At 41.2% G+C, this 13,148-nt stretch overlaps 1 pseudogene; it reads left to right on the forward strand.

Moving 5' to 3' along the window:
- The first annotated feature begins 1,377 nt into the window (after window positions 1-1,377).
- LOC109474093 lies at window positions 1,378-12,862 on the forward strand (annotated as a pseudogene).
- Window positions 12,863-13,148: the final 286 nt, after the last annotated feature.

Genomic DNA, 13,148 nt, shown 5'->3' on the forward strand with positions numbered 1-13,148 from the left:
AAATCGCTTGGGGGGAGGGTAACTCAATGACCGGAGGGGATGGGGTGTTTTGGGGGCCCGACCTAAGTAACTCATAAACTATTTATTACCATCGCTAAATATTCAGATGATAGTCTAAAAGTAAAGTACGGTCGTAAACGTCCTATGTGATTGTAAAATGTACAATGGGGCCGCATTTTATCATCTTACTATGAAGACATGTGAATACTTTGCCTTTGAAAATACATCTATAAGCAGTGGAACCTGTGCTGTGCAGTGCATGTGAACGCAATATACGGATGCGATATGCAATCTATGCGCTGAATTAGTTATTTTTACTTTACATGTGCGTCACAGTACCCGAGCGTAATGTGCGCAGGGCTTAAATGTCTTCGCGAAACTCATACGCAATGGCTATTCGCAGAAGTGTGACAGTGTACTACGGGATTGATTAGATTTTGGGCCCCCTGGCGGCTTGTTATGGTACTACAGCGGAACTTCCGGTTTTGATATCTCATGATCTAAACATGGTAGGGGCACGAGCTGGGCCATGGGAAAGAAGTGTCGTAGGTTTGCTATGGAACTGCAGGGGCGTTTCTCTAAAGATAAACATAAGAGGATAACTCATAAACCGGTCGACCGGTGATTTTTGGCATGTAAGTGACGCTTTACAGAACTATGAAATGATTATGCACATCTGCAGGTAATTGGCATATTTAATGAGGAAATTTTATAAATCAGCTGCGTTACATTATAGGACTATCCAAGCGTGTGACATGTGATTGAGAACGAGAGAAACACAGGCAGATGTTGATTATGTAAATTAACACATAATTTGCATAATTAATGAGATCATGTTATAAGTCCATAATGGTAAATGCCTGAAATTTCATACCTGGGGTATTTGAAAGTTAAGTGAAGGTGAACATCATTAAAACATAACTTATTCAAATAAGGACCTCATTTGCATAATTTATAAGGAAACAATAGAATGGCATTCATTATTGAAATAAGGATGTCTCTTGCGGCGTAGGAATAATATTCACTTTGTCAGTCATAAAGATTACATCATTTGGCGAAGGTATGAGATCGTGGAACTCTAGTTACATGTAAATTCAATTTAAGAATGTAGTTTTATGATGTACCTTAGTGTGAATATAACAGTGAACACTAAGGTATGTCCCTAATAGTAATAAATGTTTAAATCGGTGTCCTCTCTCTCCCGATTTCAACAAAATCTCCGTGGCCTACCGGTCAGCATTGCCCTGAGGAAGGTGTCAGGTCACCGAAATGTCGGCTGTAAAAAACACACTTGGTTGCGTAAATGTCTTTTCATCGAGTTACCAACCAGCCAAATAGCCAACTACAGCCGACCTTACTCCCGACCTACTGCTTACCATGGGTTCGGCAGTGTTCGGGATCGGAGACAGTATTCTGCAATGTGTGACAGGGGCTTAAGGGGAGCACGAGAAGGGAGGATTCTTATTGAATCTCTCAACAAGAGTGGATTAACCGGTTGTACTGCCAAATGCCAAACTACATCTGCATATTCCAGACTAGGACTAATAAAGGACTAGTTCCTAAAATATTTACCTTTAGAGCTATAAGAACACTTACTTGGGAACATTACTACATACATAGTTTGGGTAGTATTTCAAAGAAATATCAAATTTCAGAACTGTAATATTTTCGTCATTTGCAATTAGGCAAGAGTTAACATTTGCATTAAACTGATTGTGATTAAAATGAAATACCTTTAGATTCCAGCAGAATCCGTCTTGTTGAGCATGGGCTTTGGCCTCACGGACCAAACGAAGGACTTGTGGAAGTTCGACCGGCCGACAGCTGGACTTGGGGCGGAGTCTGTGGTAAACACTTCGACCTAAGGGACGCAGACGTTGTTTGCAGAATGCTGGGCTACATCTGGGCAAAGTACTTTGGGTCATTGTTAGGTACGATTCGTCTTCTGTTGTCTCACGTAACAACTTGCTTTACGCATTCGTATTCAAAACTCATGAAGCCTTTCTGTATGCTTCTATGATGACGTTTTTAAAATCTTCCCAAAATTGTTTTTTTTTTAGGTGGACAAAGGCTGGCCTACATGGCTGACCTACGATGCGATGGAAACGAGAGCAGCCTGTTTAACTGCTCGTACGCAGGATGGGGGAGTCACGACTGTGGATATAGACGATATGCCGGCGTTGTCTGTGGTACATTGTTTAAATATTCATTATAATATCAAAGTTTAGATTGGATTAAATAAGTAAGTAGGAATCTAAAGTAAAATGAAATAAACCAATAAAGTATATGTCTTTCAGAACAAGCTAAAGCAAATAAATCATTAGGTTTTGTTAAACGCAATCTCTATAGTTGTCCTAAATCAGTTAAGATGAATGCATACACTAGTTTAGTCAGACCACATCTTGAATACGCTAGCGCTGCGTGGGATCCGTACTACAAGGAACATATTCACAAGTTAGAATCGGTCCAGAAAAGAGCGGCCAGATTTTTTTTAAATACCTATGATACTTATGCCAGCACTACCAAATTGGTCACAGATCTAGGGTGGGACACACTAAAGGACAGACGCACAGCAAGTAGACTCACATTACTTCAGAAAGCAAGACACTCAAAAGCAGCCCTTCCGGTCAAAACCTTGTTGACGCCTATCCGGCGCCAATCGCGACACTTCAACTCCAACTCATACAAACCACTAACGTTTCACAAAGACTGCTACAAATATTCATACTTTCCACAAACTGTCAGAGATTGGAACATTTTGCCACAAGAGATAACTGATACTGCGGAACCCACGAAGTTCAACGCTGCAGTACTACAACACCTAAAGAAGCAGCAATAGCGCATCGCACAGCTCCCCTGCACGCTTTACCCCAATCTAGGGGTGTTGTGCAGAACCCGTACAAGAACAAAGAACAAGAACAAGAAGTCCATTGCCCACCAAACTACAAAATGATAATGTATAGTCAAGGGCGCCCCACCAGAACGTCCTTGGTATAGCCGACTGCGAATATTTAACGCCTTACGCTTTATTTCCATATCATGTATTACACATACTACATTGCAAGTTCCCACCTCAATTTCCACCATGTTCATATGTCTGTGATTATATATCTAGATCCCAGCAGAATCCGTCTCATCGGTGGTTCCCGTCCTAACGAAGGACGTGTGGAAGTCCGACCAGAGGACAGTATGAACTGGGGCACAGTTTGCCACAACCGTTTCAACATGGACGATGCAGACGTTGTTTGCAGAATGCTGGGTTATCCTAACGCTACCCAGGTCCGAAATGATTCATATTTTGGCCAAGGTAAGGTTTTTATTTTGTTGGTTAAGTTGATTTTTTTAATCTCCATGAAAAATGGAGGTATTGTTTTTGGCGTGTCTGTCTGTCTGTCTGTGTGTCTGTGTGTGTTCCGCAACTTTGTAGTCGGTATAACATCATAATGCCTTTATGGGTTGTAATGATATTAGGTATACTGATATATCTTAGGAAGACAAAGGTCGAGGTCAAATATGGGCCTACTGGTGGATGACCTTGGTACTGCAGCAGAACTTCCGGTTTTTGTATATTCTGTCCTGAACATGCTGTGGTCTTGACTTTTTGGTAACAGAGATAGCTTTTCCTATCAGGAATACGTGGTATTGGTTAGATCCCCCTAGCAGCTTGTTCTGGAACTGCAGTGGACTTTGGCGAAATCTTTAAAAGCTAATAAATCCAGATAGGAAGAATGATGCCAATTATGCAAATGGTGACCTAATTTGCATAATTAATGTGAAAATTCTGTGAGACCTTATTGGTGAACGATGGGAACTTTATACCTCGTGACATGTGTAACTTACTTTTAAGTACCTTTAGAAAGGTTAACATCACTATACATATTATTTTGATATAGATGGCATTTGCATAATTAATGAGGACATGTTTAAAAGAAAGGATGATAAACAAGCCCATTTTTCATGGAGGTATAAGATCTCGTAACTCTTGTTTTAATTATATCTTTTATATGATCGATTTTTTAACTTGCTGATGCACACTTTAAAAACACAGGAACAGGACCAATCTACATGGATGACCTACGATGTAATGGTAGCGAGACCAGCCTCTTTAACTGCTCTTACGCAGGGTGGACGATTCACAACTGTGATCATGACCAAGATGCAGGCGTGGTCTGTCGTACAGGTACGTCCATTTTACTCTTATACGTATACGTATACACTAATACTATGGTGCTTCACATTCGCCTACATTGTAGGTGGCATCGCGTTGCGTAATGGTAGAATATTCGGCCCGGAACCCATGGGTCCTGGGTACGATTTTACCTACATGCCCCGACGCTGTCCCCTCGGAAAATGCACTTAGAAGGCTTTTTTTAATTATTATTTTGTCACTTCACTCAAAATTAGTACTTAGCTTCGGTTAGGTACGTTACTTCGATAGGACATAAAATGAAGGTTTCGTGTTTGGGGAGAGCCACATTCTACCACACCTTTCGAAAAAGAGTGGGGGCATGCAAGTTGGTGATTACTACAAAATACCCAAATGGAGGCCTGGCGAATCAACGTTTCGTATTAGCCACTAAAAGACGGACGATGGGCATTACCGCAAAAAGAAGGAGGATGTTAGATATGTTTTGGGTAGCGTTTGGTTATTTAGGTGTGATTAAGCACGATAATTCAAGAACGACCACCTCATTCATCAAGATAATTGATGAACAATCACTTTCTAACGGAAATGCGCGAGAGTTACGGTTACATAGACAGGACCTTATGAGACATAAATGATATGTGACGTCAACAGTTCATCAAACGTGACAGGGAATTTATATCGTCATCCGTCTCTATTACGTTTGTTGACGTCACGTATCGGTAAAGTGAATAAGGTCTCGTGTCTGTAACAGTATCCCTCGCGAGTTTCACGTATGCAAGTTATAGGTCATTAATCATTATCATAAAGGCGACAGTGTTGGTTAAAATTTGATTCTTGTGTACTCTTTTCGTTGGAATGAAATTTTGCATCGTAACATGATAAACAGTGATGCAATGTTCTAATAAAAAGAATTCTGTATTACTATATTATCGCTAATAGGATGATTGTTTCATTTTCAGATTCCAGCAGAATCCGTCTTGTCGGAGGTTCCGGTCCAAACCAGGGGCGTGTGGAAGTCCGGCCGGCCGACAGTTCCAGATGGGGCACAGTTTGTCACAACGGTTTCGACTTGAAGGATGCAGAAGTTATCTGCAGGATGCTGGGCTATCCGAATGTCATTCGAGTGCGCCCTTTTGGCAGAGGTACAACTTTCCTTTACACATAGGAGTATTTATGTTGATAATAATGTACATCATTTGAAACTATTTTCTCAGTGTATTACTGAATGAAGACCTTTAATGTACTTATGAAACAAGTTTGAACTGCAATATCCATCACAAGAAATTGGCCTCACCAAAATGTTCAACTTTACAACTCCAGTCTTTGTTAAGGAACGAGCAATATACGCAGATAACACACATGACTTCGTAATCAGTGGATCATAGGTTGTAGAAAGTCTGTGGCGCTCCCCGTCTCTGTTGAGGGATGATTGTAATGCCCTGATGTAGATTGCCTCTTTAATCCCTTGTGCGAAAACGTCCGATTCTGTGTCCAAGATTCTTTCCTTAACCAATGAGACTGAATGTCCAGGCGATTCAATATGTATATAATTGGCGCAGTTCAAACTTGTTTCATGATGACTTCTGTCGACGAAGATTAACATTCAAGCTAATCGTTATTGTACATCTTTGCCCGACTGTGCTAAATAAACACATGTTACAAGTTCACAATCATATCCATCGACGTGTACAAAAGATATTACCTTTTGTTACTACATTTTAATTGAGGCTCTGTGACAACACGCCGTGCATGTTTTTTATCCGTACGTTGTTGTTTTTTACCTTCGCCAAGAAGGTTATGTTTTCAGTAGCGTTTGTCTGTGTGTGTGTGTGTGGTTTAGCAAGATAACTCGAGAAGCAGTGAGTGGATTAAAATGAAACTTGGTAGGTGGGTAGGTCTTCATAAGACCTAGAAATGATTAAATTTTGGGCGCCCTGGCGGCTTTCCTAGGTACTGCAGCAGAACTTTCGTCTTTGATATCTTGTGATCTGGACAAGCTAGGGTCACGAATTTTGGATGACAGATAGCTTTTGGGATAGGAAAGAAGTGACATGAGTTGGGGTCCTCTAGCGGCTTGTTCTGGAGCTGCAGGAGCATTTCTTGACAACTTTTTGAATGAGGATAACTCAGAACCGGTTGACGGATTGTCGTGATTTTTGGTAAGTAGGTAGTTGAACTGATGCTTGACATAATCAGATGACAACTATGCAACCCAGGCGCTAATTTGCATAATTAATGAGGAAATTCTATACATCTGCTTTGTTCGATAATAGAACTATGAAACACTTGTGACATCTACTTGAGAACGAGAAAAAACATCTGAGGATATATACTATGTTAATGAGGACCTAATTTGCATAATTAATGACAATTTAATAGTTGTAACTGCTGGGAATTTCATACTTGCCACCTTTGGAAGTTAAGTCAAGTTGAACATAAATAAACATAATTTATTCAAATCATGAACGCATTTGCATAATTTATGAGGAAGTGCTATAATGGCCTTTTCCTTAAGATAAGGTTGTCATTGGGTGGGGAATATGAACAACTGATGTAATCCATATAAATGAGGCCCTTATTTACAAAATCATTTGTTAAAATTGTATGATTCGTCAACCGCAAGGGTTAACATCATTTGGCGAAGGTATGAGATCGCGGAACTCTTGTTTGTGTTTTTTTAGAGGCCACGTCTGCTATAGAGCGTATTCACCACACGTCATCAAGACGTCATAACCCCTCATGTCCCGTGCGACGCCATTTCTCGGTGCATCTCTACAGCTAGTTTCCAAACGTTTAAATGGCCGACAAACGTTAGGTAAACTGTCCTTTGTCCTATTACACGACGAGTTTACCACCACTCATACCTCTCGTTACTGGAACAAAATAAAATCTGTTGGGATTGACCCGTTTTTGTTGAGTTTTGATCAGTCTGATCGAGACGGCGTATACCGCCAGCGGAGTCCATTGGCGCGACTCAGCTTCGTATTTGGTACTGGGCAGAAGTTACTGTTTTTACACACAGGATCGGTTCAAACCCTTTAAGAGTCTGGAAGCGTTGTATCAGGATGTGTAGAAAGTGTTGTGGGACAGTTGCGTGATGACAATTAAGTACGTTGTAGTCAGGAAACGCAAAAGGTCGCTATTTTGGAATAGCCCCGGACTGTATCTGGATAACAGCAGCTGTTGTGTCCCGAACCGTGCCTTGTCCCAAACCACGCGGCGCGTGTCCCAAACCGTGCCTGGGGACTGAGCACAGTTCGGGACACGCGGGGACTGTCCCGAACCGTGCCTGACCGAGCACAGTTCTGGACACAGAAGGGCCTTATCCCATTCCGTGCTTTGGGGGTGGAGCTTATTGTTTTGAGGGAGGAGCCTTCTGGTGGTGTTGTTTACTGTTTTAGGCCGCCATCTTTGTTTTTCGTCGGGGTAAGAATAAGAAAAGATCGGTACAATTCTTGCTCTGTAAAGTACATTTTTACATTTCACGCTGGTCTACGACTTACATGTAGTGTCCAAACAGAGTGTCTTGTATCATTCTGCAACACAGTGCGAACACAGTTCTTGATACAACACAGCATGTAGTATACCCAAGAAAGCAGACTGACCCAAGCTCAGTCCTGGAATCGGAAACAACACTTGCTTATCCACCAACCCCACGCACGGATCTGGATAGTCCTGACGCGTATCCACGACAGACTAGAGCAAATCAACTTGTAGTAAACAAAGTGTTTGTTCAGAACCGTGCGTCAGGTCGAGCACAGTTCTGGACACGCGATGGCCTTGTCCCAAACCATGCCCGGGCACGGTCTGGGACACTCGGCGCGCCGTCCCGAACCGTGCCTGGGGACTGAGCCCAGTTCGGGACACGCGGATGCCTTGCCCCAAACCGTGCTTTGGCATGGTTTTGGACACTCGGCGCGTGTCCCAAACGGTGCCTGGGGAAAATCTACATTCTGGGACACGCGGGGGACTATCTAGAACTGTGCCTGACCGCACAAAGTTCTGGACACGTATTATTTAACCCTACGTATACCTAGACCGGGCTTTTTTGACCCCCCCCTAAGAACTCGCGAACGGTATGTCGTATGACCACCAATTTTTTAGAGAATGGTGTACTAGTGAAGATTTATCATATCTACAATTTTAATGTCGTTATGACGTAATGTGACGTCATTATGACGTCATTAATGTGATTTTATTGGCCAAAACCGTCTAAATAGGTTTTTCCCTGAAAACTAAATGGTATTCAACATAACTGTACCAAAAGTGTTTATGACAGAATATTATGGTGTACTAAGTCTTATGTTGCCCGTAGCAACACCGGTGACGTCATAAAATGACGTCATGCATATTTAAGATATCCGCCATCTTGGATCATCAATGTTGAATTTTCAAAAATAGTTTTTTTTTTCATGATAAAGCCTAAAATACATTTTGAACATACTAAAGACCTTCATTTAAACATTTTTTTGAAAAAGAAATAGAAGTATTGATGAAATTTTAATGGAAATAACCTGTATATACCTGTTCTAATGATATGGTCCGCAATCTTGGATTTTGGCCAATGACGTCATCAAATTAGCATAAATTATGCATATTTAATGATAAAATTTACATAAAATTATATGGGATGTTATTTATATTAGAAACCATGAGTAACTTGACATAAAACCCATAAAATTCTATTGTTGAAACAAAAAATACTAAATTTAGCAAAAAATGCCTGTCAGAAACCCGTTGCCATGGCAACACAAAATATCATTATTTTATTCCAATGATAGGGAATTGTTGCCAACAATATTCTAGGAAAAGTCACAAAGTTTGGCCGTTCTACGGCTAGCCGTTCAGACGCTAGGTGACATCAAAGTTGGCGCGGGCACTTTTAGCCGCCCCCCCCCCGGTCTAGGTAGGGTTAAGCTAGGGAACTGAACACAGTTCTCACAACATGTGTCCCAAGCGAGTTTCTTTCTTGTATTAACTATAGCTAGTCTCTGTATATTATTATCTAAGTTCATTTCGACCAAATATAACACTAAGTTGTGAGAAAACTGCGTTTTGAAAGCACATGCTGTACACAGACTCGCAAAATGTCACATAATCTAGCCATATAAGAAATCGTGGGCGTGAATAATTATGCTTAGGTTCCCGCCAATCACTATGATTGACAGCACTTCCGGGCACGGTTCTGGACAGGCCGTGTCCCGTTCTGTTCCCGCTCACGCTCGGTTTGGGACAGGCACAGTTTGGGACACAACATTGCAAAGGCGGGGCCATCTGCCGCCATCCTCAGTCTGCACTGCCGCGACTGTGGCTGGATAATGTGAGTGTTACACGTTGTCAGCGCCCTGTTCTACATGGACATTTACCACAGAGTAAAGGGACAGGTAGCTCCAACAGATTTACCATGTCCACGGCTACCCACGTTGCCATCTACAGTCCCCTACTCCGCGCCAGGGTAAAACACACTGATTTCTGATCGGAAAAAAAAGAATATAAAAGCCAATTTTGACAACATGAGACATAGACACGGAGCGAAAACAACCCCAATGACAATGTTACTAACAAGAAGAGTGTCCGAAACGTAGATTGTTGCCCAGAATACCCAACTATCGCCAAGAGTTTGCATAGCGTTGCATAGCGATAGGCACTACGCTGGACCCCAAAATGACGCCAGGGGGGAGAGTCACGTGACAATCTTTGGTGAATAAGCCCTATATTTTTCTGAAAACGTGGTGAAGGACTGGCATGAGCAGTACATCAACGCACGTCACTCACACGGTTGTGCACGGTGTACGTATGTGGTCTGCAGACCAAGTCTGGCCGTGAGCCGTTGCGTGTATCGTTCGTTGCGAGTTGTGAGTTGTACGTGTTTAAAACGCACGATCTACACTTTACCGTATGCAGGCCGTACTTACACGTGCTGCGTATGGAGGGGGGGAGTGAATCCGCAGCCCGCACGCAGAGAAAGTTCAAATCCGTAGGATTCCGTACGGAAGCGGTACTCACCACTTACAGATCCCCAGAATTTTCCCACGTTTTTGCACGTAGACAGCACGCAGTTGCGCATAGGGCGGGTTGTGACCCTCGCTTAACGTAGGTAATACCATTAAAATATGTTACCTAATCTACAAAGTTTGCAGGTAATTGTAATGACTACATCTGATCTGTTTACTTTTTTAAACTGTAGGAAGGGGACCGATCTACATAGAGGACCTACAATGTGATGGGACAGAGAGTAGCCTGTTTAACTGTTCGCACAAGGGATGGAGGGTTCATGACTGCGATCATCGGGATGACGTCGGAGTTGTTTGCGGTACGTGCATTAAACATTTGGCAATTTGTTACCATTTCAACGTTTGGCGTTTGATGAGAAGACTTCAAGTTTAATAAACATATAAGCAGCCTAGACAAACATCCTAGGAGCTGGCTAAAACTGTGGTATGTTGAGGTTTATCGTAGAACATCTCTCCTTTAGGTGACAGTTTTTCTTCCAGGAGAGGGAATGAGAGCTGCCAAAAACCACACTCGATAGGCATTCTTCAAGAAGAGCTGGCTAAAACCCGATTTAGTGTTGTTCATGATGTCTGCTTTCTACTAGAGAGCTTTTAGATAACCTTGCAATTAACTTGATATAACAAAGAGTCTTAAGCTTGTTAGACCACAGCAGGTAAATTTTATGGCATTAGCATTCACTTGCATTAATGTATCAATTTTCGGCTAATTTTGATGATTTATCATACACATTATAGTTTACGGTACAACTATATACTCTATGCCTTTGTTAAAAAAACACGTTTAGATCACAGCAGAATCCGTCTTGTCGGAGGTTCCAGTCGGAGTGAAGGACGTGTGGAAGTCCGACCGGCAGACGGTATGACCTGGGGCACAGTTTGTCACAACCAGTTTGACATAAAGGATGCAGACGTTGTTTGCAAAATGCTTGGCTACCCCAGTGCCCAACTAGTTCGTAACGATGCGTATTTTGGCCCAGGTGAGATTTACCTTGTTTCAACTAATTTTCCTGTTTTGTACTAAGTATAAAGGAAACAACATGACCCTATATACAACATCTATACTATATTAATTTTTTTATATTCATTTATATATTCTACGCTAGGACACATAGCCTTGATCAAACCAACTCCATTGCTCAACATCTGTAACTGGTACAATGTATGACAGAACAGAAACAAGTGTAGATACTATTTTTTTCTAATTTTAATGTCAGCTCTTTTTACTAATAATCGTTTTGTATATCCATCACCTAAACCTAATTGCAAGTGTATAAACATAAAACTATAAATAACCATTGAAATTGTCGTGAAAGTTCATCTGTGTTTATAGTAATAATGATAGAATATTTAACTTCCCACACAAATATCACACAGAGATCTAAAGTTCAAACGACCACTGTCGCCATCAGGATAATGAATTACCAATCACTTCAAAACGTAATCTCGGTGACACAGAACGCTGCTTGAAGACCAGATGTCCTTAGCAAAACACCCCAGCTCGCCCATGTAAGAATTTTCTCAACACATCCACATCGAATCACTGGGCAATATCGTCTCATCGGACAAAGTTTAATACACAGGCAATATTTATCAGGGCACTCCAGTCATAACCTAACAAAAAATGTGGGAGATTTTAACTTCCTGACACTTGTGATACATTTCTTACGTCACGCATCCGTAGAGCCCCGTGAATATGGTCACGTGTCTGTAACCATAACTCCCGCGAGATTACATTTTGAAGTGAGTGCCGTCATTGAAGTCATTCATTATCCCGATGAAGGCGACAGTGCAGTTCTCGTTGAAAATTGTATCTTTGTGTAATCTTTGTTTTGGAATGACGTTTAACATTGTACCACTACTATTAAAATTTATTAATTTCATAACTATCCCTTCGACATATCTCAATGTTACCTGATATAATTGGTGTCGTTTTCTTAACAGGAAGAGGGCCAATCTACATGGATGACCTGCGCTGTAATGGGGACGAGAATAGCCTGTTCAACTGCTCGTACCCAGGGTGGACGATAAACGATCTAAACTGTAGCCACGACCAAGCTGCAGGCGTGGAGTGTGCAGGTACGTTCATTTTTAAAAGTTGCAGAAGCGTAGATTGTTTAATCATCTTTTTATTAATTACATATAACGTTACCTACAAACATATTTACAACATCTTAAATACAAAAATTCTGTATAGACGACCGACATGATCGAATTTTTGGGAGAATATGTTTACAATCTGATCTTTACAACATGTAATTGCATAAAACTTCATATTTTTTAAACATATAAACACATGAACACATGCCCAATTACATATGCTTACAAACATATTAAAACATTTTATTTAAAATGATTCTGTAAAAACGTCCAAAATATTTCAAATTTTCGTAAGATAATAATTTACAAACCGACATGTATACATGCAATGGCAAAGTGAACCTCATATGTTTGTAAACAACAACAAATACGATTTTCCGTGTTTACTTTCATAAAAGAAATAGGAGGACCTTTCCTGTTGGTTGCTACCGGGGTTGGAATATTTCAAGTAAAGGAAGGGTCAAAGGTCCAGATGTCATATGGGTGGGACAACTCAGTGGACTACGACCCTAAGACTGACTTCATGTACTGGAGAAATCGTGAAGGCATCGAACGGGCTCGTCGTGGTGGAAGTGGGCAGGAGACCATTGTTAGTGGTGGGTGATATTTATCAATCCATTTCTTGTTACTGACTATCGTTGTTCAGTATGCCTTACGGAATTTCACATGTACAATGTATACGCTTGTACTACAGGGGCATCATTGTAGATTGAAATTGCAAGGGAAATCACTTCCTTTCTGCTTTGGTCAGTTTAAAACATCCACCTTCAAGCTTAAAGTAAAATGTCACTATTTGTGAAATCTTCAAAGTTTTCAACGCAATTTGAGTAAAAATACATCCCCCCTCCATTCTGTTCTCATTTACTGACTGCAACACATGACGATATCTC

The sequence above is a fragment of the Branchiostoma belcheri genome, unplaced genomic scaffold, assembly GCF_001625305.1.
Source record: "Branchiostoma belcheri isolate BF01 breed outbred unplaced genomic scaffold, Haploidv18h27 scaffold101, whole genome shotgun sequence".
NCBI lineage: Eukaryota > Metazoa > Chordata > Leptocardii > Amphioxiformes > Branchiostomatidae > Branchiostoma > Branchiostoma belcheri.